The 26,224-nt window shown below is 39.4% G+C and overlaps 2 non-coding genes across 2 annotated transcripts; one reads left to right on the top strand and one right to left on the bottom strand.

Annotated features, from left to right (window-relative positions):
• Positions 1 to 881: 881 nt before the first annotated feature.
• LOC112774466 (small nucleolar RNA R71) lies at positions 882 to 989 on the bottom strand. Its single transcript, XR_003188956.1, has one exon. It is a non-coding gene; the product is annotated as a small nucleolar RNA R71 (small nucleolar RNA).
• Positions 990 to 20,522: 19,533 nt separating this feature from the next.
• On the top strand, positions 20,523 to 20,630 carry LOC112773666 (small nucleolar RNA R71). The gene has a single exon (XR_003188204.1). It is a non-coding gene; the product is annotated as a small nucleolar RNA R71 (small nucleolar RNA).
• The last annotated feature ends 5,594 nt before the right edge of the window (positions 20,631 to 26,224 follow it).

Raw genomic sequence — 26,224 nt, 5'->3', positions numbered from 1 at the left:
TATCCCTCTCTAATTTTCGAAAAATGCCTCCCTCTTTTTCAAAAATTCTTTTTAGTTAATTAATTGTTTAAATTTTAATTTTAATTTTATCTTAATTTTCGAAAATTATTAACTATTTTTCAAAATTTATTTTTCGAAATTCCCTCTCTCCCATCTCCTTCTATTTATTTATTCATTTACTAACACTTCTCTTCATCTCAAATCACTGCTCCTATCCTCACCCTTGTGTTTGGATTATCCATTCTTCTTCACTCTTACTCCCTTTCTTCTTCTACTAACAACAAGGGAACCTCTATACTGTAGTAAAAAAGATCCCTATTATTATTTCCTGTTCCCCTCTTTTTCATATGAGCAGGAAAAAGGACAAGAACATTCTTGTTGAAGCAGACCCTAAACCTGAAAGGACTCTGAAGAGGAAACTAAGAGAAGCTAAATTACAGTAATCCAGAGACAACCTTACAGAAATTTTCGAAAAGGAAGAAGAGATGGCAGCTGAAAATAATAATAATGCAAGGAAGATGCTTGGTGACTTTACTGCACCAAATTCCAATTTCCATGGAAGAAGCATCTTCATCCCTACCATTGGAGCAAATAATTTTGAGCTTAAGCCTCAACTAGTTTCTCTGATGCAACAAAACTGCAAGTTTCATAGACTTCCATCTGAAGATCCTTTTCAGTTCTTAACTGAATTCTTGCAGATATGTGATACTGTTAAGACTAATGGAGTAGATCCTGAAGTCTACAGGCTCATGCTTTTCCCATTTGCTGTAAGAGACAGAGCTAGAATATGGTTGGACTCTCAACCTAAAGATAGCCTGAACTCTTGGGATAAGCTGGTCACGGCTTTCTTAGCCAAGTTCTTTCCTCCTCAAAAGCTCGGTAAGCTTAGAGTGGATGTTCAAACCTTCAGACAGAAGGAAGGTGAATCCCTCTATAAAGCTTGGGAGAGATACAAGCAACTGACCAAAAAGTGTCCTTCTGACATGCTTTCAGAATGGACCATTCTGGATATATTCTATGATGGTCTGTCTGAATTAGCTAAGATGTCATTGGATACTTCTGCAGGTGAATCCATTCACCTAAAGAAAACACCTGTAGAAGCTCAAAAACTTATTGACATGGTTGCTAACAACCAGTTTATGTATACTTCTGAGAGGAATCCTGTGAGTAATGGGACGCCTCAGAAGAAGGGAGTTCTTGAAATTGATACTCTGAATGCCATATTGGCTCAGAATAAAATATTGACTCAGCAAGTCAATATGATTTCTCAGAGTCTGAATGGAATGCAAGCCGCATCCAACAGTACTCAAGAGGCATCTTCTGAAGAAGAAGCTTATGATCCTGAGAACCCTGCAATAGCAGAGGTAAATTATATGGGTGAACCTTATGGAAACACCTATAACCCCTCATGGAGAAATCACCCAAATCTCTCATGGAAGGATCAACAAAAGCCTCAACAAGGCTTTAATAATGGTGGAAGAAACAGGTTTAACAATAGTAAACCTTTTCCATCATCCACTCAGCAACAGACAGAGAATTCTGAGCAGAATCCATCTAGCTTAGCAAATTTAGTCTCTGATCTATCTAAGGCCACTGTGAGTTTCATGAATGAAACAAGGTCTTTCATTAGAAATTTGGAGGCACAAGTGGGCCAGCTGAGTAAGAAGATCACTGAAACCCCTCCTAGTACTCTCCCAAGCAATACAGAAGAGAATCCAAAGAGAGATTGCAAGGCCATAGATATAACCATTATGGCCGAATCCAAGGAGGAAGGGGAGGACGTGAATTCCAAGGAGGAAGACCTTCTGGGACGTCCAGTGATTGATGATAAGTCATCTTAGCCTAGTTTCACTAGCCTTTTTCTTTTGTTTTCAATTGATTTTATGCACTTTCTTAAGCCATAAGCAAGCCAATTGGGTAGATTTCCATGTTTCCTTTGATTCAATCAACCATGTATGAATTCATGCACTTTCATGAGATTTTATGCTATAATTGTCATATATTATGAAAGAAACACAATCTCATGATTTGGGGCATAGCTTTGATTGTTTTGATTGATTGATGATAGGTGGAAAGAGTTTTGAAGAAGGTTGAAGGAAGAAGGAATGGCTAGGAGCAAGAGAGAACAAAAAGTTTGAGCCAAAGTTTGCCTCAAACTTTAGCTCAAACTTTTAGAAGAGTTGAAAACATGCCAGAGGAAAAAAACTTGAGCCAAAGTTTGCCTCAAACTTTAGCTCAAACTTTTGGAAGAATTGAAAACACTCCAGAGGAAAAAAAGCTTGAGCAAAAGTTTGCCTCAAACTTTAGCTCAAACTTTTGGGAGAAAAGCTTGAGCCAACGTTTGCCTCAAACTTTTTGGCAAATGTTGGCATCACAAAACCAACACCCTGGAGGAGAAAAGCTTGCGCCAACGTTTGCCTCAAACTTTTTGGCAAACGTTGGCGCCACACTTGCACACCCTGGAGGAGAAAAGTTTGCGCCAACGTTTGCCTCAAGCTTTTTGGCAAACGTTGGCGCCACACATATGCATAAGGGGGCCAACGTTTGAGCAAAAGTTTGACCTCAAACTTTAGCCCAAACGTTGGAAGCAGCAAGAGAAGCCATCTGGTATAAAAAGTTTGAGTAAAAGTTTGCCTCAAACTTTTACTCAAACTTTTATGATTTCAACCCGGTTCACAATGGATCTTTCTCCAACTCCAAGAGCAATCAACCAAGGCCTTTATCAACCCAATTCCATCAAGAGCAAAGGCCCAATTCAAAGCTTGAAGACCATTTGAAGAAAGTGTATAAATAGCTTAGGATTTAAGTTTTAGGGGAGCTTTTCCTTCTGAGTTTTTACTAAGTGATTTTTGGAGAGCTTCTGGATTTTGAATTATTCTGAGTTTCTGAGTTTGGGGAAGGAGAATTGAATTCTCTTCCTCTTAGTTTTCTTGTTTTCAATTTTAATTACACTTGTCTTGAGTCTTGGGTGTTGAGAATTGGGGAAATTCTGTCTCAATCTCACCTTGAGATCTCTTTCTGTTTCTTTTACTGCACCATTGGAGAATTGAGATCTACATTCAAGCTTTCTTCTGTTTTGATCTTTAATTTCTTGCAATTGAATTCTACATTTGGATCTAGAAAGGCATTGAGATCTAGACTCCGTTATCTAGTCTCTTGGGTCCTGAGATCTGGAGTTTGCATTTTAAATTCTCTGTTTAAAGCTTTTCAAGTTTATTTACATTTTCGTTTGAGATCCGGTTCAATTCAAGTCACTTTCTACTTGTCTGATTAATGCAATTTACTTTTTCTTGTTTAATTTCTACAAATCCACTTCCCAATTCCCTTTACCATTCAAGCCATTTACATTTCTTGCACTTTAAGATTCTGCAATTTACATTTCTTGCAATCTAAGTTTCTGCAATTTACATTACTTGTTCTTTAAGATTAAGCTTATTTACTTTCTTTGCTCTTTAATTTTCTGCAATCTACCCTTCTCCCTTTTAATTTCATGCAATTTAGCTTCTGTCGAATACAAACCACTCAAATCAACTCTTGATTCGCTTGACTAAATCAACCACTAAACTAAAATTGCTCAATCCTTCAATCCCTGTGGGATCGACCTCACTCCCGTGATTTTTATTACTTGATATGACCCGGTGCACTTGCCGGTTAGTTTTGTGTGTTTGGAATTCGTTTTTCGTTTTCTGAAAATACACATCAGTGATCAACAAAGAGTTACCCTTTGAGGAACCAAAGGACTCTGAGGCTCATCTAGAAACCATAGAGATTCCATTAAACCTCCTTACGCCCTTTATGAGCTCTGATGAGTATTCCTCTTCAGAAGAGAATAAGGATGTTACTGAAGAGAAAGTTGCCAAGTTCCTTGGTGTAATCATGAAGCTGAATGCCAATTTATTTGGTAATGAGACTTGGGGAGATGAACCTCCCCTATTCACCAATGAACTAAATGCATTGGATCAACTGAGATTGCCCCAGAAGAAACAGGATCCTGAGAAGTTCCTAATACCTTGTACCATAGGCACCATGACCTTTGAGAAGGCTCTATGTGACCTTGGGTCAGGAATAAACCTCATGCCACTCTCTGTAATGGAGAAACTGGGAATCTTTGAGGTACAAGCTGCTAGATCTTATTAGAGATGGCAGACAATTCCAGAAAATAGGCTTATGGACAAGTAGAGGACGTGTTAGTAAAGGTTGAAGGCCTTTACATCCCTGCTGATTTCATAATCCTGGATACTGGGAAGGATGAGGATAAATCCATCATTCTTGGAAGACCCTTCCTAGCCACAGCAAGAGCTGTGATTGATGTAGACAGAGGAGAATTGATCCTTCAACTGAATGAGGACAACCTTGTGTTTAAAACTCAAGAATCTCCTTCTGTAACAATGGAGAGGAAGCATAGAAAGCTTCTCTCAGTACAAAGTCAACTAAAGCCCCCACAGTCAAACTCTAAGTTTGGTGTTGGGAGGTCTCAGCCAAACTCTAAGTTTGGTGTTGAACTCCCATATCCAAACTCTAAGTTTGGTGTTGGGAGTCTATAAAATTGACCTGATCACTTGTGTGGCTCCATGAGAGCCCACTGTCAAGCTATTGACATTAAAGAAGCGCTTGTTGGGAGGCAACCCAATTTTTATTTATCTAATTTTATTTTTATTTTTATTGTTCTCTCATGTTTTATTAGGTTCATGATCATGTAGAGTCACAAAATATATCAAAAAATTAAAAACAGAATCAAAAATAGCAGAAGAAAAATCACACCCTAGAGGAAGGACTCACTGGCGTTCAAACGCCAGTAAGGAGCATCTGGCTGGCGTTCAACGCCAGAACAGAGCATGGAGCTGGCGCTGAACGCCAGAAACAAGCATGGAGCTGGCGTTCAACGCCAGAAATATGCTGCATATGGGCGTTGAACGCCCAGAACAAGCATTAATTCGGCGTTTAAACGCCAGAATTGCTTGCAAAGGCATTTTACATGCCTCAATGGTGCAGGGATGTAAATCCTTGACACCTCAGGATCTGTGGACACCACAGGATCCCCACATACCTCCACTCATCTTACCTCCTCATAATCCTATATCACTCTTTCTCAAGAACCCTTCACCAATCACCTCCAATTCCCCTCCAAAACCATTATACACTCTACCTACCTTCAAAATTCAAAATCTCTTTCCCACCCAATCCCACCCATATAGCCGAATATACACATCCCTCCATCTCCTCCATATCTTCTTCGTCTTCTACTATTCTTTCTTCTTTTGCTCGAGGGCGAGCAACATTCTAAGTTTGGTGTGGTAAAAGCATAGCTTTTTTGTTTTTCCATAACCATTGATGGCACCTAAGGCCAAAGAAACCTCTAGAAAGAGGAAAGGGAAGACAAAAGCTTCCACCTCCAAGTCATAGGAGATGGATAGATTCATCTCAAGGGTCTATAGCTCAGTGGTAGAACATTTGACTGCAAATCAAGAGATCCCTGAGATACCTCAGGGGATACATTTTCCTCCACACAGTTATTGGGGAAAACTAAGGGTGGAACATCAAGAGCACTCTATCATCCTCCATAAAATTAGAGAATATCAAAAAGCAATGGGGGAGGAGCAACAAACACAAGGAAGAGACATAGAAGAGCTCAAGGACATCATTGGTTCCTCAAGGAGAAAACGCCACCATCACTAAGGTGGACTCATTCCTTGTTCTTAAATTTTCTGTTTTTCGTTTCCTTATGTTAAATGTTTATCTATGTTTGTGTCTTTATTACATGATCATTAGTGTCTAAGTGTCTATGCCTTAAAGTAGTGAATATAAATCCATCACCTCTCTTAAATGAAAAACTTTTTTTTAATTCAAAAGAACAAGAAGTACATGGTTTCGAATTCATCCTTGAAACTAGTTTAATTATATTGATGTGGTGACAATACTTTTTGTTTTCTGAATGAATGCTTGAACAGTGCATATGTCTTTTGAAGTTGTTGTTTATGAATGTTAAATGTGTTGGCTCTTGAAAGAATGATGAACAGGAGACATGTTATTTGATAATCTGAAAAATCATAAAAATGATTATTGAAGCAAGAAAAAACAGTGAATACAAAGCTTGCAGAAAAAAATAGAAAAAGAAAAAGCAAGCAGAAAAAGCCAAAAGCTCTTAAAACCAAAAGGCAAGAGCAAAAAGCCAATAACCCTTAAAACCAAAAGGCAAGGGTAAATAAAAAGGATCCCAAGTCTTTGAGCATCAGTGGATAGGAGGGCCTAAAGGAATAAAATCCTGGCCTAAGCGGCTAAACCAAGTTGTCCCTAACCATGTGCTTGTGGCGTGAAGGTGTCAAGTGAAAACTTGAGACTGAGCGGTTAAAGTCAAGGTCCAAAGCAAAAACAGAGTGTGCTTAAGAACCCTGGACACCTCTAATTGGGGACTTTAGCAAAGCTGAGTCACAATCTGAAAAGGTTCACCCAATTATGTGTCTGTGGCATTTATGTATCCGGTGGTAATACTGGAAAACAAAGTGCTTAGGGCCACGGCCAAGACTCATAAAGTAGCTGTGTTCAAGAATCAACATACTAAACTAGGAGAATCAATAACACTATCTGAACTCTGAGTTCCTATAGATGCCAATCATTCTGAACCTCAATGGATAAAGTGAGATGCCAAAACTATTCAAGAGGCAAAAAGCTACAAGTCCCGCTCATCTGATTAGAGCTATGTTTCATTGATAGTCTGGAATTTATAGTATATTCTCTTCTTTTTATCCTATTTGATTTTCAGTTGCTTGGGGACAAGCAACAATTTAAGTTTGGTGTTGTGATGAGCGGATAATTTATACGCTTTTTGGCATTGTTTTTAGTATGTTTTTAGTAGGATCTAGTTACTTTTAGGGATGTTTTTATTAGTTTTTATGTTAAATTCACATTTCTGGACTTCACTATTAGTTTGTGTATTTTTCTATGATTTCAGGTATTTTCTGGCTGAAATTGAGGGACTTGAGCAAAAATCAGATTCAGAGGTTGAAGAAGGACTGCTGATGCTGTTGGATTCTGACCTCCCTGTACTCAAAGTAGATTTTCTGGAGCTACAGAACTCCAAATGGCGCGCTCTCAACGGCGTTAGAAAGTAGACATCCAAGGCTTTCCAGCAATATTTAATAGTCCATACTTTGCCCAAGTTTAGATGACGCAAAAGGGCGTTGAATGCCAGTTCTACGCTGCAGTCTAGAGTTAAACGCCAGAAACACGTCACGAACCAGAGTTGAACGCCAAAAACACGTTACAACTTGGCGTTCAACTCCAAAAGAAGTCTCTGCACGTGTAAACTTCAAGCTCAGCCCAAGCACATACCAAGTGGGCCCCGGAAGTGGATTTATGCATCAATTACTTACTTCTATAAACCTTAGTAACTAATTTAGTATAAATAGGACTTTTTACTATTGTATTTACATCTTTGGATCATCTTGGGACGTCTAGTTCTTAGATCATGAGGGCTGGCCATTCGGCCATGCCTGGACTTTATCACTTATGTATTTTCAACGGTAGAGTTTCTACACACCATAGATTAAGGTGTGGAGCTCTGCTGTTCCTCATGAATTAATACAAAGTACTACTGTTTTTCTATTCAATTCAACTTATTCCACTTCTAAGATATCCATTCGCACTTCAACATGAATGTGATGATCGTGACAGTCATCATCATTCCCCATGAACACGTGCCTGACAACCACTTCCATTCTACCTTAGATTGAATGAGTATCTCTTGGATTCCTTAATCAGAATCTTCGTGGTATAAGTTAGAACCCATGGATGGCCATTCCTGAAATCCGGAAAGTCTAAACCTTATCTGTGATATTCCGTGTAGGATCTGGGAAGGGATGGCTGTGACGAGCTTCAAACTCGCGAGTGCTGGGCGTAGTGACAGACGCAAAAGGATCAATGGATCCTATTCGAGTATAATCGAGAACCGACAAATGATTAGCCATGCAGTGACAGTGCATTGGACCATTCTCACTGAGAGGACAGGATGTAGCCATTGACAACGGTGATGCCTAATATACAGCTTGCCATAGAAAGGAGTAGGACTGATTGGATGAAGACAGCAGGAAAGTAGAGGTTCAGAGGAACGAAAGCATCTCTGTACGCTTATCTGAAATTCTCACCAATGAATTACATAAGTATCTCTATCCTATTTTATGTTTTATTTACTATTATTATTCGAAAACTCCATAACCATTTAATACCCGCCTGACTGAGATTTACAAGATGACCATAGCTTGCTTCATACCAACAATCTCCGTGGGATCGACCCTTACTCACGTAAGGTTTTATTACTTGGACGACCCAGTGCACTTGCTGGTTAGTTGTATCGAAGTTGTGACAAATTATGAATTAAGATTAGAGCACCAAGTCTTTGGAGCCATTACCAGGGATCACAATTTCGTGCACCAACCACCTTAGGCTTAGTCTCCTCCATTTCTTCTGGTGCCTCTAGATCAGGCTTGGCATCATAAAAGATGTCGTCCAGCTCTTCTTCAAGTCTTTCAACTATATTCATCTCTTCTACCAGGGAATTGATGATATCAATGCTCGTGTATTTCTCTGGGGTGTCTGGATGCTTGAGGGAAGTATCTTCTGAATTAATTTCCATTACCCCCTCTCTAGGCGTTGAATGCCCTTGGTGATACTTTCTTGGCATTCAACGCCAGTGTTGCTCCCTTCTGGGAGTTCAACTTCAGCTCTGCTATAGTTGTGAATATCACCTTGAGGGAGGTTACCACTCATATCACAATGAGTATCTAGAGGGTCACTATGAACCTCAGCAACTTGATTCTGCATGCTATTGTATATTTGTTCCATCATAAGTTCATTCCTAGCAATCTTTGCAGCTATAGTCTCCTCAGATGAGTACAAGCACTAGTTATTGACAACCCTCTCAATGAGTTCATCTGCCTCTTTGAATGTCATTTTTCAAGGGTGTAGAGAGTCATATGTAGAGTGATCCAAGAACCTCTTGGCCATCTCAGAGAGATCTTAATAGAAGATTTTTATCCTCCTCCAACATGCGAACATGGCAGGGAGACATTTCCTGATCATCCGCTTGTACCCTTTCCAAGTATCGTAAAGGAATTCTCCCTTTTTCTGCCTGAAAGTTTGAACATCTGTCATTAGCTCAGTCCATCTCTACAAGGAGGAGAACCAGTTCAGGAATTTGCTAACAGCCTTATCCTAAGTGTTCACGCTTCCTCTGGGCTCATAAATCCACCATAGCTTTGCTTGATCATTCAGAGAAAATGGGAAGAGTATTCGCCTGCAGACTTCAGGGTCTATTCCATTGGTCTCTACAGTATCACAGAACTGCAGGAAGTCACAGAGGAATTTGTTTGGATCTTCCTGTGGAAGTTGATGGGTTGAAACCGAAATTCCAACACCTAAAACTCACCGGCAAGTGTACCGGGTCGCATCAAGTAGTAATTACTCACATGAGGGGTATGGGATGCTAGAATTTAGAATTTAGTAACAGAAAGTATAGAAGATGAATTAAGTGCAATAGATCTAAATAGAAAGTAAATTGCAATGAAGAACAACACATAAAGTAAATTCAACTCAATTTCAAGGACTAGGAAGGAAATCCAAGAGCTCAGAGGCTCAATGAGACTAGAAAATAAGTCTAGATCTCAATTTCTTCCTTGATCCAGCAGAGAACAATTTGCAAAAGAAAAGAAAATGTAAAACAGTAAAGGAAATTTAGATTCAATCCTTAGAACAATTGAGAGGAAGAGTGAGAGATGATTCTCAGAGTTTGAATCAATGGAACTCTTCAAAAACTCAATTTAAGATCCAAAGGAAGATGGCAAAAGTAGTAGAAAAAATGAAAATCAAAACAGAAAGCTGAATCCAATTCACAATTCCTTAGAATTATGCAGAAGAGAACAAAGATGAATTGTAGATCAAGGATTGAAACCGAATTCCTTCAATCTCTATCCACAATTCAAAAACAGAAAGCAAGAAATGCAAAAGTGAGAACAAGGAAGAGAGATTCAGCTCTCAATCCCAATTCCCAATTCAAAGCTCAAAATCCAAAATGAAAGTTCAAAAGTAAGTCAAAAGTAAAAAGTTAACAAAAAGGTCCTCTCTAACTCAAACTAAGTCCTATTTATACACTTTCTATTTTTGATCTTCAGAATTTGGAGTGGACTTTTCATTTGGTGAAGAATTGGATCCAAAGTGGCAATTGAATTAAAATTGGACCCTTGTGCACCTCCCAGGGAAGCGTTCAGTTAACTAAGTTAACTGAGCACTCCAAGTCTTGTGAAATTGGTCATGGTGCTTGGCTTCAGGGGACCGCTCGGTTAGATGAGATAACTGAGCGCCCAATTTGCTTGATCCTTGGCCCAATTGTTGCATGACCTACTTCCTTGGGCAGCCTTGTTGTGGAACTAGCGCTCAGTGAGGGAGATTTAACTCAGCGCCCTTTGCTTGTGAGGAAGTCCCCTCTTCGAGCCTTGCTGGGAGCAATTCAGCGCCACTTTTCTTCTCACAAGGTAGCGCTCAGTGAAGGAGTTTTAACTGAGCGCCTTATGCCTTGGTGTAGCGCCTTCTCTCTTTGGCTTGAGGCTCCTGGTTCGAGCCTTGAGGAGAGCAATTTGGTGCCAATTTTCTTTGGCCAAGTGGAGCGCTCCTTCCTTGCAAGAGAGGAGCTCCTTGGTTCGAACCCTGCCGTTTGCACTCCTTAGTTTTGTGCTTTGCTTTTTTTTTTCTTGGAGATGCACGATAAAGGTATGTAGAAAAAGTTAACTGAGCGCTGGCCTTCCCTTTCTTCCTTGGATGAGCACTCAGTTAAGTATTACCAACTTAACGCTGTGCTTCATTGAGTGCTACGTTCACAAGCATGAACGCTACTTCCTTGCTTTAACATTTCCATGTATAAACGTAGCGTTCATTGCTTAGTGAACTCCCATTAATACCTTGGCAATAATAATAATTCATGCATGCTTCCATGGCTTTATTAAATAATGCCAATGCATTAATTTTCAATTAACAATGCCAATTGTATTACGTTGAAACATGATGAAATGCATAGTGAAATGCATGCTTTAATAATCCATTTCATTCTTTTGGCATTAATGATTTAATGCTTCATGCATGCATTAATTGGCAACGTGATGCTCATGCATTTCATCCATTAAATGCATGCTTTAGTTATTAGTTTATGCATGCACAAAAATGCATATGCATCATTATTAATGCCAAGGCTTCATGGTCATGGGCCACGCTTTTAAAAGCGTGGCCTAAGGTTCCAAAGCGTGCTTAATCTTCAAAGCGTGCCCAAAATTCCTTTTTCCACTATTTCTTCACCTACAAGTAATCAAAACAACCAATCAAAGCATCTCCAAATTCACAAGGTTTCTAAATCATTCAAAAACCAACTAATTATAGCTTAAACCTCATGATTTAGTGTCAAATAAAGGATGGTTGATTGATTTCACAAAACCATGCAAATCCACTCCAAATTACTTATTTACAATGCAAGAAAGTGCATAAAACCTAATGAAACAAGTGAAAAATGCTTGAAAAGCTAGCATAAGATGACTTGTCATCACAACACCAAACTTAAACCTTGCTTGTCCCCAAGCAAGCACTAAACATAAGAGAAAATGAAATGAAACAGAGAAGTATGTATGTCCTTATTTAGCAGATAATTGAACTTGGTTCATGGGGTTTTATGCAGACAATGGTAGCTCATTTATTACTTGCTGACAGATAAGAGATGTTTCCTTAAAGGTTCATTAGAGTTGCTGCTATAATGCCTCACTTTTGCTTGATCCCTTGCTAGCTTTTTCTTTCTTTCTTTTGCTTCAGATAGCTTATTTATTAGTGAAAGCTTGGTGGCAAATGTTGCAGCAGCCTTTTGGCTCAATTTTGCTCAACATTTCTTTACCACAGACACATAGCTCACAATTTCTTCCTAGGAACATTGATGCCCAGCATCTCTTTGGATTACTAAATGTTTTGTAACTAGGTTGCTCTTGATGGTGGACTTTCAGTTGGCAATCCCAAATCAGTTGATCTAAGTGGCCAAGTTTCAAAATACTCCTCAGAACCTACTTGTCCAAGCATATCCCAGTACAAAAACACCACAGGCATATGTCCTAGGGTCCAAGCTATTGGTGTCTAGCCTTATTGTTTGTTTCTTTGCCAATTCTTGGTTTTTCTTTTTCTTTTTCTTTTGCTTTATTCTCAAAGGGATTTTATTGAATACAGACCTTATAGCAGCAAACTAATTTACACTTCAAAGAACATGTTATTATGCAGCTTTTGTTATTGGAACTAACTATTAAATCAAACAAGTACCACCATTGAATTCTCATTCTAATTTCTACAACATTGGACAATCACTTTTCTAAATCAAACATTTTTCTTCTATTTATGCAGAAAGGAACAAAACAAAATTCAAGCTAATGATGGATGACAAGCATAATATACAGGCTAGCATTCTCAGCAAACATCTCCACTTGCACTTAATTGAACACTTCAGCAAGACATATAGGAGTTTCAAGATTAAAAATGGTTCACAGCAACAAGGATTAAGTATCAATACAACCTGTTGGGAGTATCTCTCAGTTTTTCCTTCTGTCATCATTATTCCTATCTGTTGCTCCTCCTTTGGATGATGATGCAGATCCCTCTCACAGATTGAATATTTTCCTGCATAATCCTTACAAGTTGCTTGTTTCCCAAGCCCTTAGGCAACTAGTTAGTGTGCAAGAATTATTTGTGGGCTTTTGAACTTACTTTGGTGTGTGAACACCAAACTTAGTCCCTTGCCAATTTTTCTCATGCAACAAATTAACCATATGTGAAACCCTTTTGTCTTTGCTAAAGGCAATAAAACTAAAAACTAGAAAATAGACACTGGTTAAGTAGTTTCTCTGATTGCTTGGAGCTAGCTACCCTTTATGCAGAAGGTGAAAATGTGTTTTTCAATGAAATTTTTGGTGGAATACCAAACTTAGCATCTTTCATTCTCCTTTAAATCATTTTGGTGTGCAACACCAAACTTAGCTCCTTACAATACAAATAAAACCACTCAACCTTTTTATTAAATTAACTATGAAAAGAAAACTACCTCAAGTTGGGTTGCCTCCCAACAAGCGCTTCTTTATTGTCACTAGCTTGACATTGGACCCTCATTAGGGTGGTTGATGACTGTAGTGTCTCAGCTTGTCTCCCCTCACTGTGAGTTTCCTTCCAGTGCATTGATGTTCAATCTCTGCATGCTCCAGTGAGAGTACTCTGTTGATAATGTAGTAGTCATCAGCTTGTTAATTTGTCCCCAACTGTTGGTAAATTATCTGCACTTTATCTCCCTTTGAAAATCCTTCAGTTGGGATCTTTTTATTTTTCCACCCTCTTGGACCCTTTTTCTTGTTTTTCTTCCCCTTTTTTGGTGATTCTTTTCCTTTGACAGTGAGCTGTGTTTTGAAATCTGTCTTCTTAGTGGCAAACAATTTACTTCCTTCTTGCTTTTTCTCATCATTCTTTAGAGTCTCACTCTCCTTTTGTCCTGCTTTGCCGCTTGTCTCTTGCCCTGGAGGAAGATTAATGAGTGTCTTGTTGGTTTTTTTCTTCCACTGTAAGTCTTCTTTACCAACCTCCATGCATTTTTCCTTTTCATCATTATGCTGTGCTTCTGGAAAGACATTTAGAGTAATGTTTTCATCATGTACCCTTAGAGACAGCTCTCCTTGTTCAACATCTATGATGGCTCTTGCTGTGGCCAAGAATGGTCTTCCCAAGATAATAGATTCATTTCCTTCTTCTCCTAGATCCAAAATCACAAAGTCTGCAGGGAATATGAACTTATCCACCTTGACCAAAAGGTTTTCAATTACTCTTTTGGGAAACACCAATGATTTGTCCACGAGCTCTAGTGACATCTGTGTGGGCTTTACCTCCTCTATGCATAGCTTTCGCATCATAGAATAGGGGATTAAATTAATGCTAGCCCCTGGTGCACGAAATTGTGATGTCCAGGCTCGAACAATCCCTGGTAATGGCTCCAAAGCTTGGTGCTTTGATCTTAATTCCTAATTGTCACAACTTCGATACAACTAACCAGCAAGTGCACTGGGTTGTCCAAGTAATACCTTACGTGAGTAAGGGTCGAATCCCACGGAGATTGTTGGTATGAAGCAAGCTATGGTCACCTTGTAAGTCTCAGTCAGGCAGATATAAAGTGATAATGGTGTTTTCGAATATAATATAATAAAATAGGGATAGAGATACTTATGTAATTCATTGGTAGGAATTTCAGATAGGCGAATGGAGATGCTTTTCGTTCCTCTGAACCTCTGCTTTCCTGCTATCTTCATCCAATCAGTCTTACTCCTTTCCATGGCTGGCTTTATGCAAGGGCATCACCGTTGTCAGTGGCTACATCCCCTCCTCTCAGTGAATAATATGCTCACGCACCCTGTCACGGCACGGCTATTCATCTGTCGGTTCTCGATCATGCTGGAATAGGATTCACCCTCCTTTTGCGTCTGTCACTAACGCCCAACAATCGCGAGTTTGAAGCTCGTCACAGTCATTCAATCATTGAATCCTACTCAGAATACCACAGACAAGGTTTAGACCTTCCGGATTCTCTAGAATGCCGCCATCATTCTAGCTTACGCCACGAAGATTCCGGTTAGGAGATCTAAGAGATACTCATTCTAGCTTATTTCATGTAGAACGGAAGTGTTTGTCAGGCACGCGTTCATAAGGGAGAAGGATGATGAGCGTCACACATAATCATCACCTTCATCATGTTCTTGGGTGCGAATGGATATCTTAGAAGAGAAATAAGAAGAATTGAATAGAAAACAGTAGTACTTTGCATTAATCTTTGAGGAACAGCAGAGCTCCACACCTTAATCTATGGAGTGTAGAAACTCTACCGTTGAAAATACATAAGTGAAGGGCCAGGCATGGCCGAGATGGCCAGCCCCCTAAACGAGATCAATAGTCTCCTAAGATGAACAATGGAATAAAACTGAGACCAAAGATTGTCAAAAAGACTAGTAAAAGGTCCTATTTATAATAAACTAGTCACTAGGGTTTACATGAGTAAGTAATTGATGCATAAATCTACTTCCTGGGCCCACTTGGTGTGTGTTTGGGCTGAGCCTGAGTGTTGCACGTGCAGAGGCCATTTGTGGAGTTGAACGCCAGTTTCTGTGCCAGTTTGGGCGTTCAACTCTGGTTTTGGATCCTTTTCTGGCGCTGGACGCCAGATTTGGGCAGAAGGCTGGCGTTGAACGCCAGTTTACATCGTCAATTCTTGGCCAAAGTATGGACTATTATATATTGCTGGAAGCCCTGGATGTCTACTTTCCAACGCAATTGGAAGCACGCCATTTCGAGTTCTGTAGCTCCAGAAAATCCACTTTGAGTGCAGGGAGGTCAGAATCCAACAGTATCAGCAGTCCTTTTTCAACCTCTGAATCTGATTTTTGCTCAAGTCCCTCAATTTCAGCCAGAAAATACCTGAAATTACAGAAAAACACACAAACTCATAGTAAAGTCCAGAAATGTGAATTTAACATAAAAACTAATGAAAACATCCCTAAAAGTAACTAGATCCTACTAAAAACATACTAAAAACAATGCCAAAAAGCGTATAAATTATCCGCTCATCACAACACCAAACTTAAATTGTTGCTTGTCCCCAAGCAACTAAAAATCAAATAGGATAAAAGAAGAGAATATACTATAAATTCCAAACTATCAATGAAACAGAGCTTCAATCATATGAGCGGGACTTATAGCTTTTTGCCTCTTGAATAGTTTTGGCATCTCACTTTATCCATTAAGGTTCAGAATGATTGGCATCTATAGGAACTTCAGATTTCGAATAGTGTTATTGACTCTCCTAGTTCAGTATGATGATTCTTGAACACAGCTTCTTTATGAGTCTTGGCCGTGGCCCTAAGCACTTTGTTTTCCAGTATTACCACCGGATACATAAATGCCACAGACACATAATTGGGTGAACCTTTTCAGATTGTGACTCAGCTTTGCTAAATTCCCCAATTAGAGGTGTCCAGGGTTCTTAAGCACACCCTTCTTTTGCTTTGGACCTTGACTTTAACCGCTCAGTCTCAAGTTTTCACTTGACACCTACACGCCACAAGCACATGGTTAGGGACAGCTTGGTTTAGCCGCTTAGACCAGGATTTTATTCCTTTAGGCCCTCCTATCCACTGATGCTCAAAGCCTTGGGATCCTTTTTATTTGCCCTTGCCTTTTGGTTTTAAGGGTTATTGGCTTTTTCTGCTTGCTTTTTCTTTTTCTTTCTATTTTTTTTTGCCTATTTTTTTCTTTTTTCTTCTTTTTTTTTTTTTCTGCAAGCTTTATTCTTTGCTGCTTTTTCTTGCTTCAAGAATCATTTTTATGATTTTTCAGATTATCATTAACATGTCTCCTAGTCATCATTCTTTCAAGAGCCAACATATTTAACATTCTTAAACAACAACTTCAAAAGACATATGCACTGTTCAAGCATACATTCAGAAAACAAAAAGCATTGTCACCACATCAATATAATTAAACTAAGTTCAAGGATAAATTCGAAACTCATGTACTTCTTGTTCTTTTGAATTAAAACATTTTTCTTTTAAGAGAGGTGATGGATTCATAGGACATTCATATCTTTAAGACAAAGTTACTAACTACTAATGATCATGTAGTGAAGGCACAAACATAGATAAGCACATAATATAGAAAACGAAAAACAGAGAAAGCAAGAACAAGGAATGAATCCACCTTAGTGATGGTGGCGTTTCCTTCTTGAGGAACCAATGATGTCCTTGAGCTCTTCTATGTCTCTTCCTTGTCTTTGTTGCTCCTCCCTCATTGCTCTTTGATCTTCTCTTATTTCATGGAGCATGATAGAGTGCTCTTGATGTTCCACCCTTAGTTGTCCCATATTGGAACTCAATTCTCCTAGGGAGGTGTTGATTTGCTCCCAATAGTTTTGTGGAGGAAAGTGCATTTGAGGCATTTCCGGAATCTCATGGTGATGAGCTTCATACGCCTCTTGAGCTCCATGAGTGGGCTCTCTTGCTTGCTCCATCTTTTTCTTAGTGATGGGCTTGTCCTCTTTAATGAGGATATCTCCCTCTATGTCAATCCCAGCTGAATTGCATAGGTGGCAAATGAGGTGAGGGAAGGCTAACCTTGCCATAGTGGAGGACTTGTCAGCCACCTTGTAGAGTTCTTGAGGTATAATCTCATGAACTTCCACCTCTTCTCCAATCATGATGCTATGGATCATGATGGCCCGGTCTATAGTAACTTCAGACCGGTTGCTAGTGGGAATGATTGAGCATTGAATAAACTCCAACCATCCTCTAGCTATAGGCTTGAGGTCCAATCTTCTTAGTTGAACCGGCTTGCCTTTGGAGTCAATCTTCCATTGAGCTCCTTCTACACATATGTCCATAAGGACTTGGTCCAACCTTTGATCAAAGTTGACTCTCCTTGTGTAGGGGCGTGCGTTCTCTTCCATGTATGGCAAGTTGAACGCCAACCTCACATTTTTCGGACTAAAATCTAAGTATTTCCCCCGAACCATTGTAACATAGTTTTTTGGATCCGGGTTCTTACTTTGATCATGGTTCTTGGTGATCCATGCATTGGCATAGAACTCTTGAACCATTAAGATGCCGACTTGTTGGATGGGATTTGTTAGAACTTCCCAACCTCTTCTTTAAATTTCATGTCGGATCTCCGGATACTCATTTCTTTTGAGTTTAAAAGGGACCTCAGGGATCACCTTTTTCTTGGCCACAACATCATAGAAGTGGTCTTGATGGGCTTTGGAGATGAACCTTTCCATCTCCCATGACTCGGATGTGGAAGCTTTTGTCTTCCCTTTCCCTCTTCTAGAGGATTCTCCGGTCTTAGATGCCATCAATGGTAATGGAAAAACAAAAAAGCTATGCTTTTACCACACCAAACTTAGAATATTGCTCGCCCTCGAGCAAAAAACAAAAGAAATAGAAGAAGAAGAAGAAGAAATATGGAGAGGGAGAGGGAGATGAGGTTTCGGCCAAGAGGAGTGTAGAGGGGTGTGTTGTGTGCATTTGATGAAGAATGGAGGTCTTTATATAGGGAAGGGAGGGGGGTAAAGGTTCGGCCATATGGGTGGGTTTGGGTGGGAAATGGGTTTTGAATTTTGATGGTAGGTGGAGTTTATGAGGTAGGTTTATGGGGAAGAGTGGATGGATGTGAGTGGTGAAAAGGTGATGGGGAAGAGAGTTTGAGGTGATTGGTGAAGGGTTTTTGGGGAAGAGTGTTTATGGGGTTATGTGAAAGAGAGTGGTGAGAAGAAGTGAGTGGAGGTAGGTGGGGATCCTGTGGGGTCCATAGATCCTGAGTGGATCCTGTGGGGTCCACAGATCCTGAGTGGATCCTGTGGGGTCCACAGATCCTGAGGTGTTCAAGGATTTACATCCCTGCACCCATTAGGCATGTAAAAAAGCCTTTGTACCCAACTCTGGGCGTTCAGCGCCAAGTTGGTGGCCATTTTGGGCGTTCAACGCCCATTTGTGTGCCATTTCTGGTGTTGAACGCCAAAACCATGCCTGTTCTGGCGTTCAGCGCCCAGAAGCTGCCCATTTTGGGCGTTCAGCGCCAGAACCATGCTCTGTTCTGGCGCTGAACGCCAGACAGATGCTCCTCCAGGGTGTGATTTTTCTTCTGCTGTTTTTGATTCCGTTTTCAATTTTTCTATTTATTTTGTGACTCCACATGATCATGAACCTAAGAAAACATGAGAAACAATAAAAAATAAGAATTAGATAAACATTGGGTTGCCTCCCAACAAGCGCTTCTTTAATGTCAATAGCTTGACAGTGGGCTCTCATGGAGCCTCACAGATGTACAGAGCTTTGTTGAGACTTTCCAATGCCAAACTTAGAGTTTGACTGTGGGGGCTCTGGTTGACTCTGCTTGGAGAGAAGCTTTTGCTGCTTCCTCTCCATGGTTGCAGAGGGAGATCCTTGAGTTTTGAATACAAGGGAGTTCTTATTCCGTTGAAGGACTATTTCACCTCTGTCAACATCAATCACAGCTCTTGCTGTGGCCAGGAAAGGTCTTCCTAGGATGATGGATTCATCCTCTTCCTTTCCAGTATCCAGGACTATGAAATCAGTAGGTATGTAAAGGCCCTCAACCTTTACTAATACATCTTCTACTTGTCCATAAGCCTGTCTTCTTGAGCTGTCTGCCATCTCTAGTGAGATTTTAGCAGCTTGCACCCCATAGATTCCCAATTTCTCTATTACAGAGAGGGGCATGAGGTTTATCCATGAACCAAGGTCACACAGAGCCTTAAAGATCATGGTGCCTATGGTACAGGGTATTATGAACTTTCCAGGATCCTGTCTCTTCTGAGGCAATGTCAGTTGATCCAGATCACTTAGTTCATTGATGAACAAGGGAGGTTCAACTTCCCAAGCATCAATGCCAAATAATTTGGCATACAGCTTCATGATTGCACCAAGAAACTTGGCAGTTTGCTCTTCAGTAACATCCTCATTCTCTTCAGAAGAGGAATACTCATCAGAGCTCATGAAGGGCATAAGGAGGTTCAATGGGATCTCTATGGTCTCTAGATGAGTCCCAGAGTCCTTTGATTCCTCAGAGGGAAGCTCCTTATTGATCACTGGACGTCCCAGGAGGTCTTCCTCCTTGGGATTCACGTCCTCTCCTTTCCTCACAGGTTCGGCCATGGCGCTTATGTCAATGGCCTTGCACTCTCCTTTTGGGTTCTCTTCTGTATTGCTTGGGAGAGTACTAGGAGGGATTTCAGTGATCCTTTTACTCAGCTGGCCCACTTGTGCTTCCAAATTTCTAATGGAAGACCTTGTTTCATTCATGAAACTTACAGTGGCCTTAGATAGATCAGAGACTAGATTTGCTAAATTAGAAGCGTTTTGTTCAGAGTTCTCTGTCTGTTGCTGAGTTGATGATGGAAAAGGTTTGCTATTGCTAAACCTGTTTCTTCCACCATTATTAAAGCCTTGTTGGGGCTTTTGATCCTTCCATGAGAAATTTGGATGATTTCTCCATGTTGAGTTATAGGTGTTTCCATAAGGTTCACCTAAGTAATTAACCTCTGCTATTGCAGGGTTCTCAGGATCATAAGCTTCTTCTTCAGAAGATGCCTCTTGAGTACTGTTGGATGCAGCTTGCATTCCATGCAGACTCTGAGAAATCATATTGACTTGTTGAGTCAATATTTTGTTCTGAGCCAATATGGCTTTCAGAGTATCAACTTCAAGAACTCCCTTCTTCATAGGCGTCCCATTACTCACAGGATTCCTTTCAGAAGTGTACATGAACTGGTTATTAGCAACCATGTCAATGAGTTCTTGAGCTTCTGCAGGCGTTTTCTTTAGGTGAATGGATCCACCTGCAGAGGTGTTCAGTGACATCTTTGATAGTTCAGATAAACCATCATAGAATATATCCAGGATGGTCCATTCTGAAAGCATGTCAGAAGGACACTTTTTGGTCAACTGTTTGTATCTTTCCCAAGCTTCATAGAGGGATTCACCTTCTTTCTGTCTGAAGGTTTGAACATCAGCTCTAAGCTTGCTCAGCTTTTGAGGAGGAAAGTACTTGGCTAAGAAAGCCGTGACCAGCTTATCCCAAGAGTTCAGGCTGTCTTTGGGTTGAGAATCCAACCATAATCTAGCTCTGTCTCTTACAGCAAAAGGGAAAAGCATGAGCCTGTAGACTTCAGGATCTATTCCATTAGTCTTAACAGTATCACATATCTGTAAGAATTCAGTTAAGAACTGAAAAGGATCTTCAGATGGAAGTCCATGAAACTTGCAGTTCTGCTGCATTAGAGAAACTAATTGAGGTTTCAGCTCAAAGTTGTTTGCTCCAATGGCAGGAATGGAGATGCTTCTTCCATGTAAATTGGAATTAGGTGCAGTAAAGTCACCAAGCATTCTCCTTGCATTATTATTATTTTCGGCTGCCATCTCCTTCTCCTGTTCGAAAATTTCTGAAAGGTTATCTTTGGATTGTTGTATTTTAGCTTCTCTTAATTTTCTCTTCAGAGTCCTTTCAGGTTCTGGATCTGCTTCCATAAGAATGTTCTTATCCTTGCTCCTGCTCATATGACAAGGAAGAATGGCCAGAAAAATGATAATAATAATAGAGATCCTTTATACCACAGTATAGGGATCCCTTTGTAAGTAGAAGAAGAGGGGGAGATAAAGGATGTAATATAATGGAAGAAACACAACTGTGAGAATGGAAGAGAGGTGAGATGAGATGTTAGGATATGAATGAATAAATAGAATGATATGGGGGAGGGATAATTTTCGAAAATTCTTTTGAAAAAGAGTTAGTGATTTTTGAAAATGGTTTTTGAAAAATTGTTAGTAATTTTCGAAAATTTTTGAAATTAAAAAAAAATAAAAATAATTAATTAATAAAAAAAGAAATTTTTGAAAAGAAGGAAGATATTTTCGAAAATGAGAGAGAGAGAGTTAGTTAGGTAGTTTTGAAAAAGTTAAGAAACAAACAAAAAGTTAGTTAGTTAGTTAAAACAAATTTTAAAAAGATAAGAAGATAGGAAGTTAGAGAAGATATTTTGAAACCAACTTTTTGAAAAAGATAAGATAAGAAGATATTTTTGAAAAGATATGATAGAAATTAGTTTTGAAAAAGATTTGATTTTTAAAATCACAATTAATGACTTGATTCACAAGAAATCACAAGATATGATTCTAGAACTTAAAGTTTGAATCTTTCTTAACAAGCAAGTAACAAACTTCAAATTTTTGAATCAAAACATTAATTGGTTTTGTTATTTTCGAAAATGTAGTATAAAAATAAGAAAAAGATTTTTGAAAAATATTTTTGAAATTTTCGAAAATAACTAAGAATTTTGAAAAAGATTTTATTTTTGAAAAAGATTTTGAAAAAGATAAGATTTTCAAATTGAAAATTTGATTTGACTCATGAGAAACAATTTGATTTTAAAAATTTTTGAAAAAGTCAACTCAATTTTCGAATTTGGTGAGAGAAAAAGGGAAAGATATTTTTTTGATTTTTTTGAATTTTTATGAAAACATGAAAATTATGCAATGCATGAAATTTTTAGATCAAAACAATGAATGCATGCAAGAATGCTATGAATGTCAAGATGAACACCAAGAACACTTTGAATGTCATGATGAACATCAAGAACATATTTGTGAAAAATTTTTAATGCAAAGAAAACATGCAAGACACCAAACTTAGAATTCTTTAATGCTTAGACACTAAGAATTCAAGAATGCATATGATAAACATGAAAAGACACAAAACAAAAAAAATCATCAAGATCAAACAAGAAGACTTACCAAGAACAACTTGAAGATCATGAAGAACACTATGAATGCATGATATTTTCGAAAAAAATGCAAGATGCATATGCAAGTGACACCAAACTTATAATGTGACTCAAGACTCAAACAAGAAACAGAAAATATTTTTTATTTTTATGATTTTCTAATTTTTTTGGATTTTTATTTTATGTTTTTCGAAAATTAAAAGGAAAAATAAGGATTCCAAAATTTTTAATATGAATTCTAGGAATCTTGCCATGTTAGTCTAAAGCTTCAGTCCAGGAATTAAACATGGCTCACTAGCCAGCCAAGCTTTCAAAGAAAGCTCCAGTCCAAAATACTAGACATGGCCAATGGCCAGCCAAGCTTTAGCATGTAGATCAGAAACAGTAGCAGGTGGATTAACTCCAACTAGCTTGCTCTTGATAACAAATTGCTGCCTCAGTCCAAATAAATTTAGACATGGCTTTACAGCCAGCCAGGCTTCACATGCTCCATGAAACACTAGAATTCATTCTTAAAAATCTTGAATCAAATTTTTGAAAACGTTTTTATTATTTTTTTCGAAAACATATGAGAGATTTTTGAAAATATTTTTGAAAGATTTTTGAAAACAAAATAAAAAGAAAATTACCTAATCTGAGCAACAAGATGAACCGTCAGTTGTCCAAACTCAAACAATCCCCGGCAACGGCGCCAAAAACTTGGTGCTGTTGCCGGATCAAAAGGGAATCTGGCACTGATGTCAAAAGCTTGCCGAAAACTCAAACAATCCCCGGCAACGGCGCCAAAAACTTGGTGCACGAAATTGTGATGTCCAGGCTCGAACAATCCCTGGTAATGGCTCCAAAGCTTGGTGCTTTGATCTTAATTCATAATTGTCACAACTTCGATACAACTAACCAGCAAGTGCACTGGGTCGTCCAAGTAATACCTTACGTGAGTAAGGGTCGAATCCCACGGAGATTGTTGGTATGAAGCAAGCTATGGTCACCTTGTAAGTCTCAGTCAAGCAGATATAAAGTGATAATGGTGTTTTCGAATATGATATAATAAAATAGGGATAGAGATACTTATGTAATTCATTGGTAGGAATTTCAGATAGGCGAATGGAGATGCTTTTCGTTCCTCTGAACCTCTGCTTTCCTGCTATCTTCATCCAATCAGTCTTACTCCTTTCCATGGCTGGCTTTATGCAAGGGCATCACCGTTGTCAGTGGCTACATCCCCTCCTCTCAGTGAATAATATGCTCATGCACCCTGTCACGGCACGGCTATTCATCTGTCGGTTCTCGATCATGCTGGAATAGGATTCACCCTCCTTTTGCGTCTGTCACTAACGCCCAACAATCGCGAGTTTGAAGCTCGTCACAGTCATTCAATCATTGAATCCTACTCAGAATACCACAGACAAGGTTTAGACCTTCCGGATTCTCTTGAATGCCGCCATCATTCTAGCTTACGCCACGAAGATTCCGGTTAGGAGATCTAAGAGATACTCATTCTAGCTTATTTCATGTAGAACGGAAGTGTTTGTCAGGCACGCGTTCATAAGGGAGAAGGATGATGAGCGTCACACATAATCATCACCTTCATCATGTTCTTGGGTGCGAATGGATATCTTAGAAGAGAAATAAGAAGAATTGAATAGAAAACAGTAGTACTTTGCATTAATCTTTGAGGAACAGCAGAGCTCCACACCTTAATCTATGGAGTGTAGAAACTCTACCGTTGAAAATACATAAGTGAAGGGCCAGGCATGGCCGAGATGGCCAGCCCCCTAAACGAGATCAATAGTCTCCTAAGATGAACAATGGAATAAAACTGAGACCAAAGATTGTCAAAAAGACTAGTAAAAGGTCCTATTTATAATAAACTAGTCACTAGGGTTTACATGAGTAAGTAATTGATGCATAAATCTACTTCCTGGGCCCACTTGGTGTGTGTTTGGGCTGAGCCTGAGTGTTGCACGTGCAGAGGCCATTTGTGGAGTTGAACGCCAGTTTCTGTGCCAGTTTGGGCGTTCAACTCTGGTTTTGGATCCTTTTCTGGCGCTGGACGCCAGATTTGGGCAGAAGGCTGGCGTTGAACGCCAGTTTACGTAGTCAATTCTTGGCCAAAGTATGGACTATTATATATTGCTGGAAAGCCCTGGATGTCTACTTTCCAACGCAATTGAAAGCACGCCATTTCGAGTTCTGTAGCTCCAGAAAATCCACTTTGAGTGTAGGGAGGTCAGAATCCAACAGCATCAGCAGTCCTTTTTCAACCTCTGAATCTGATTTTTGCTCAAGTCCCTCAATTTCAGCCAGAAAATACCTGAAATTACAGAAAAACACACAAACTCATAGTAAAGTCCAGAAATGTGAATTTAACATAAAAACTAATGAAAACATCCCTAAAAGTAACTAGATCCTACTAAAAATATACTAAAAACAATGCCAAAAAGCGTATAAATTATCCGCTCATCAGCCCCTAAGTCACACAGTGCCCTTTTTATGGTCATATTGCCAATGGTGCAAGGTAAGAAAAAGCTCCCAGGATCTTTGAGCTTTGGTGGGAGGCCTCTTTGAATTATAGCATTGCATTCTTGTGTGAGCATAATGGTTTCCTTCTCATGCCAGCTTCTCTTTTTGTTAATGAGCTCCTTCAAGAATTTTGCATATAGAGGCATCTGCTCTAATGCTTCAGCCAAGGGAATATTAATTTCCAATTTCTTGAAGACTTCAAGGAACTTGGGGAAGTGTTGATCCTTGGTTTTCTTGTTGAACCTCTGAGGGTATGGTAAGGGGGGTGTGAACACCTTCACTACTTGCTTCTGCCCTTGAGATGCTTCCTCCATTACTTGCTTCCCTTTCCTTGATTCTTGTGGCTGGTTATCCTTCTCCTCAAGCTTCTCTTGAGCTTGTTTGCTTGCTGTCATCTCCTCCTTGTTGCTGGCTTCACCATTATTCATAGGCCTCTTGTTATCTTCTTTGTTGCTCACCAAGGTTTTTCCACTCCTCAGTTGAATGGCTTTGCATTCTTCTTTCAGATTTGGAATGGTATCACTTGGGAGTGAGCTTCTTGACCTTTCAATCACAACTTGCTTGGATAGTTGCCCCATCTGCCTCTCTAGGTTTCTTATTGAGGCTTCCTGGTTCTTGCTTGTTATGTCTTGGTTCTTCAGCATCTTTTCTAGCAACATCTCCAAGTTGGAGATTCTTTGAGTGTCCTGTGATGGTTGTGGCTGGTTGTGAGATATTGAAGGTTGATGGTAGGTGTTTTGGTTAGTGGTTTGGTTATTGGGTGGATAGTAGCTGGACTTTTGGTGGTTGTTTTGGGATTTTCTATATGGATTGGAGTTAGTATTTTGCTGGTTGTGGTTGTTGTTTCTTGAGTTGTTTTGATTTGAATTTCTTTGCCATGGTTGCTGGTTTGAGTGTGGTTATCTCCCCATCTTAGGTTTGGATGGTTCTTCCAGGATGGATTCTAGGTGTCACCATAAACCTCATTTTGGCATGGGCCTTGGTTATTCACATATTGAATTTGTTCTTGCTGCTGATCTTCTTGACACTCTTCATTTTTCTCCTATGTGGTTGATGGTTGGCTTGTGTTTATTGCTGTAACTTGGAGGCTATCAATCCTTTTAGCCATTTGCTCAAATTGTTGTTGGATTTGCTGTTGCATTATCTTGTGTTAAGCTAGGATTGTGTCTACTCCTTCCAACTCTAGCACTCCTTTCCTTTGTGATGGTTGGCGTTATCTCTTATGGCCAAAAAAATATTGATTATTTGCCACCATATCAATGAGGTTTTGAGCCTCATCTGCTGTCTTCATCAATTGTAAGGAGCCTCCTGCTG

Source organism: Arachis hypogaea, chromosome 18, assembly GCF_003086295.3.
Source record: "Arachis hypogaea cultivar Tifrunner chromosome 18, arahy.Tifrunner.gnm2.J5K5, whole genome shotgun sequence".
Classification (NCBI taxonomy): domain Eukaryota; kingdom Viridiplantae; phylum Streptophyta; class Magnoliopsida; order Fabales; family Fabaceae; genus Arachis; species Arachis hypogaea.
This window is presented reverse-complemented; position numbering and strand designations above follow the sequence as displayed.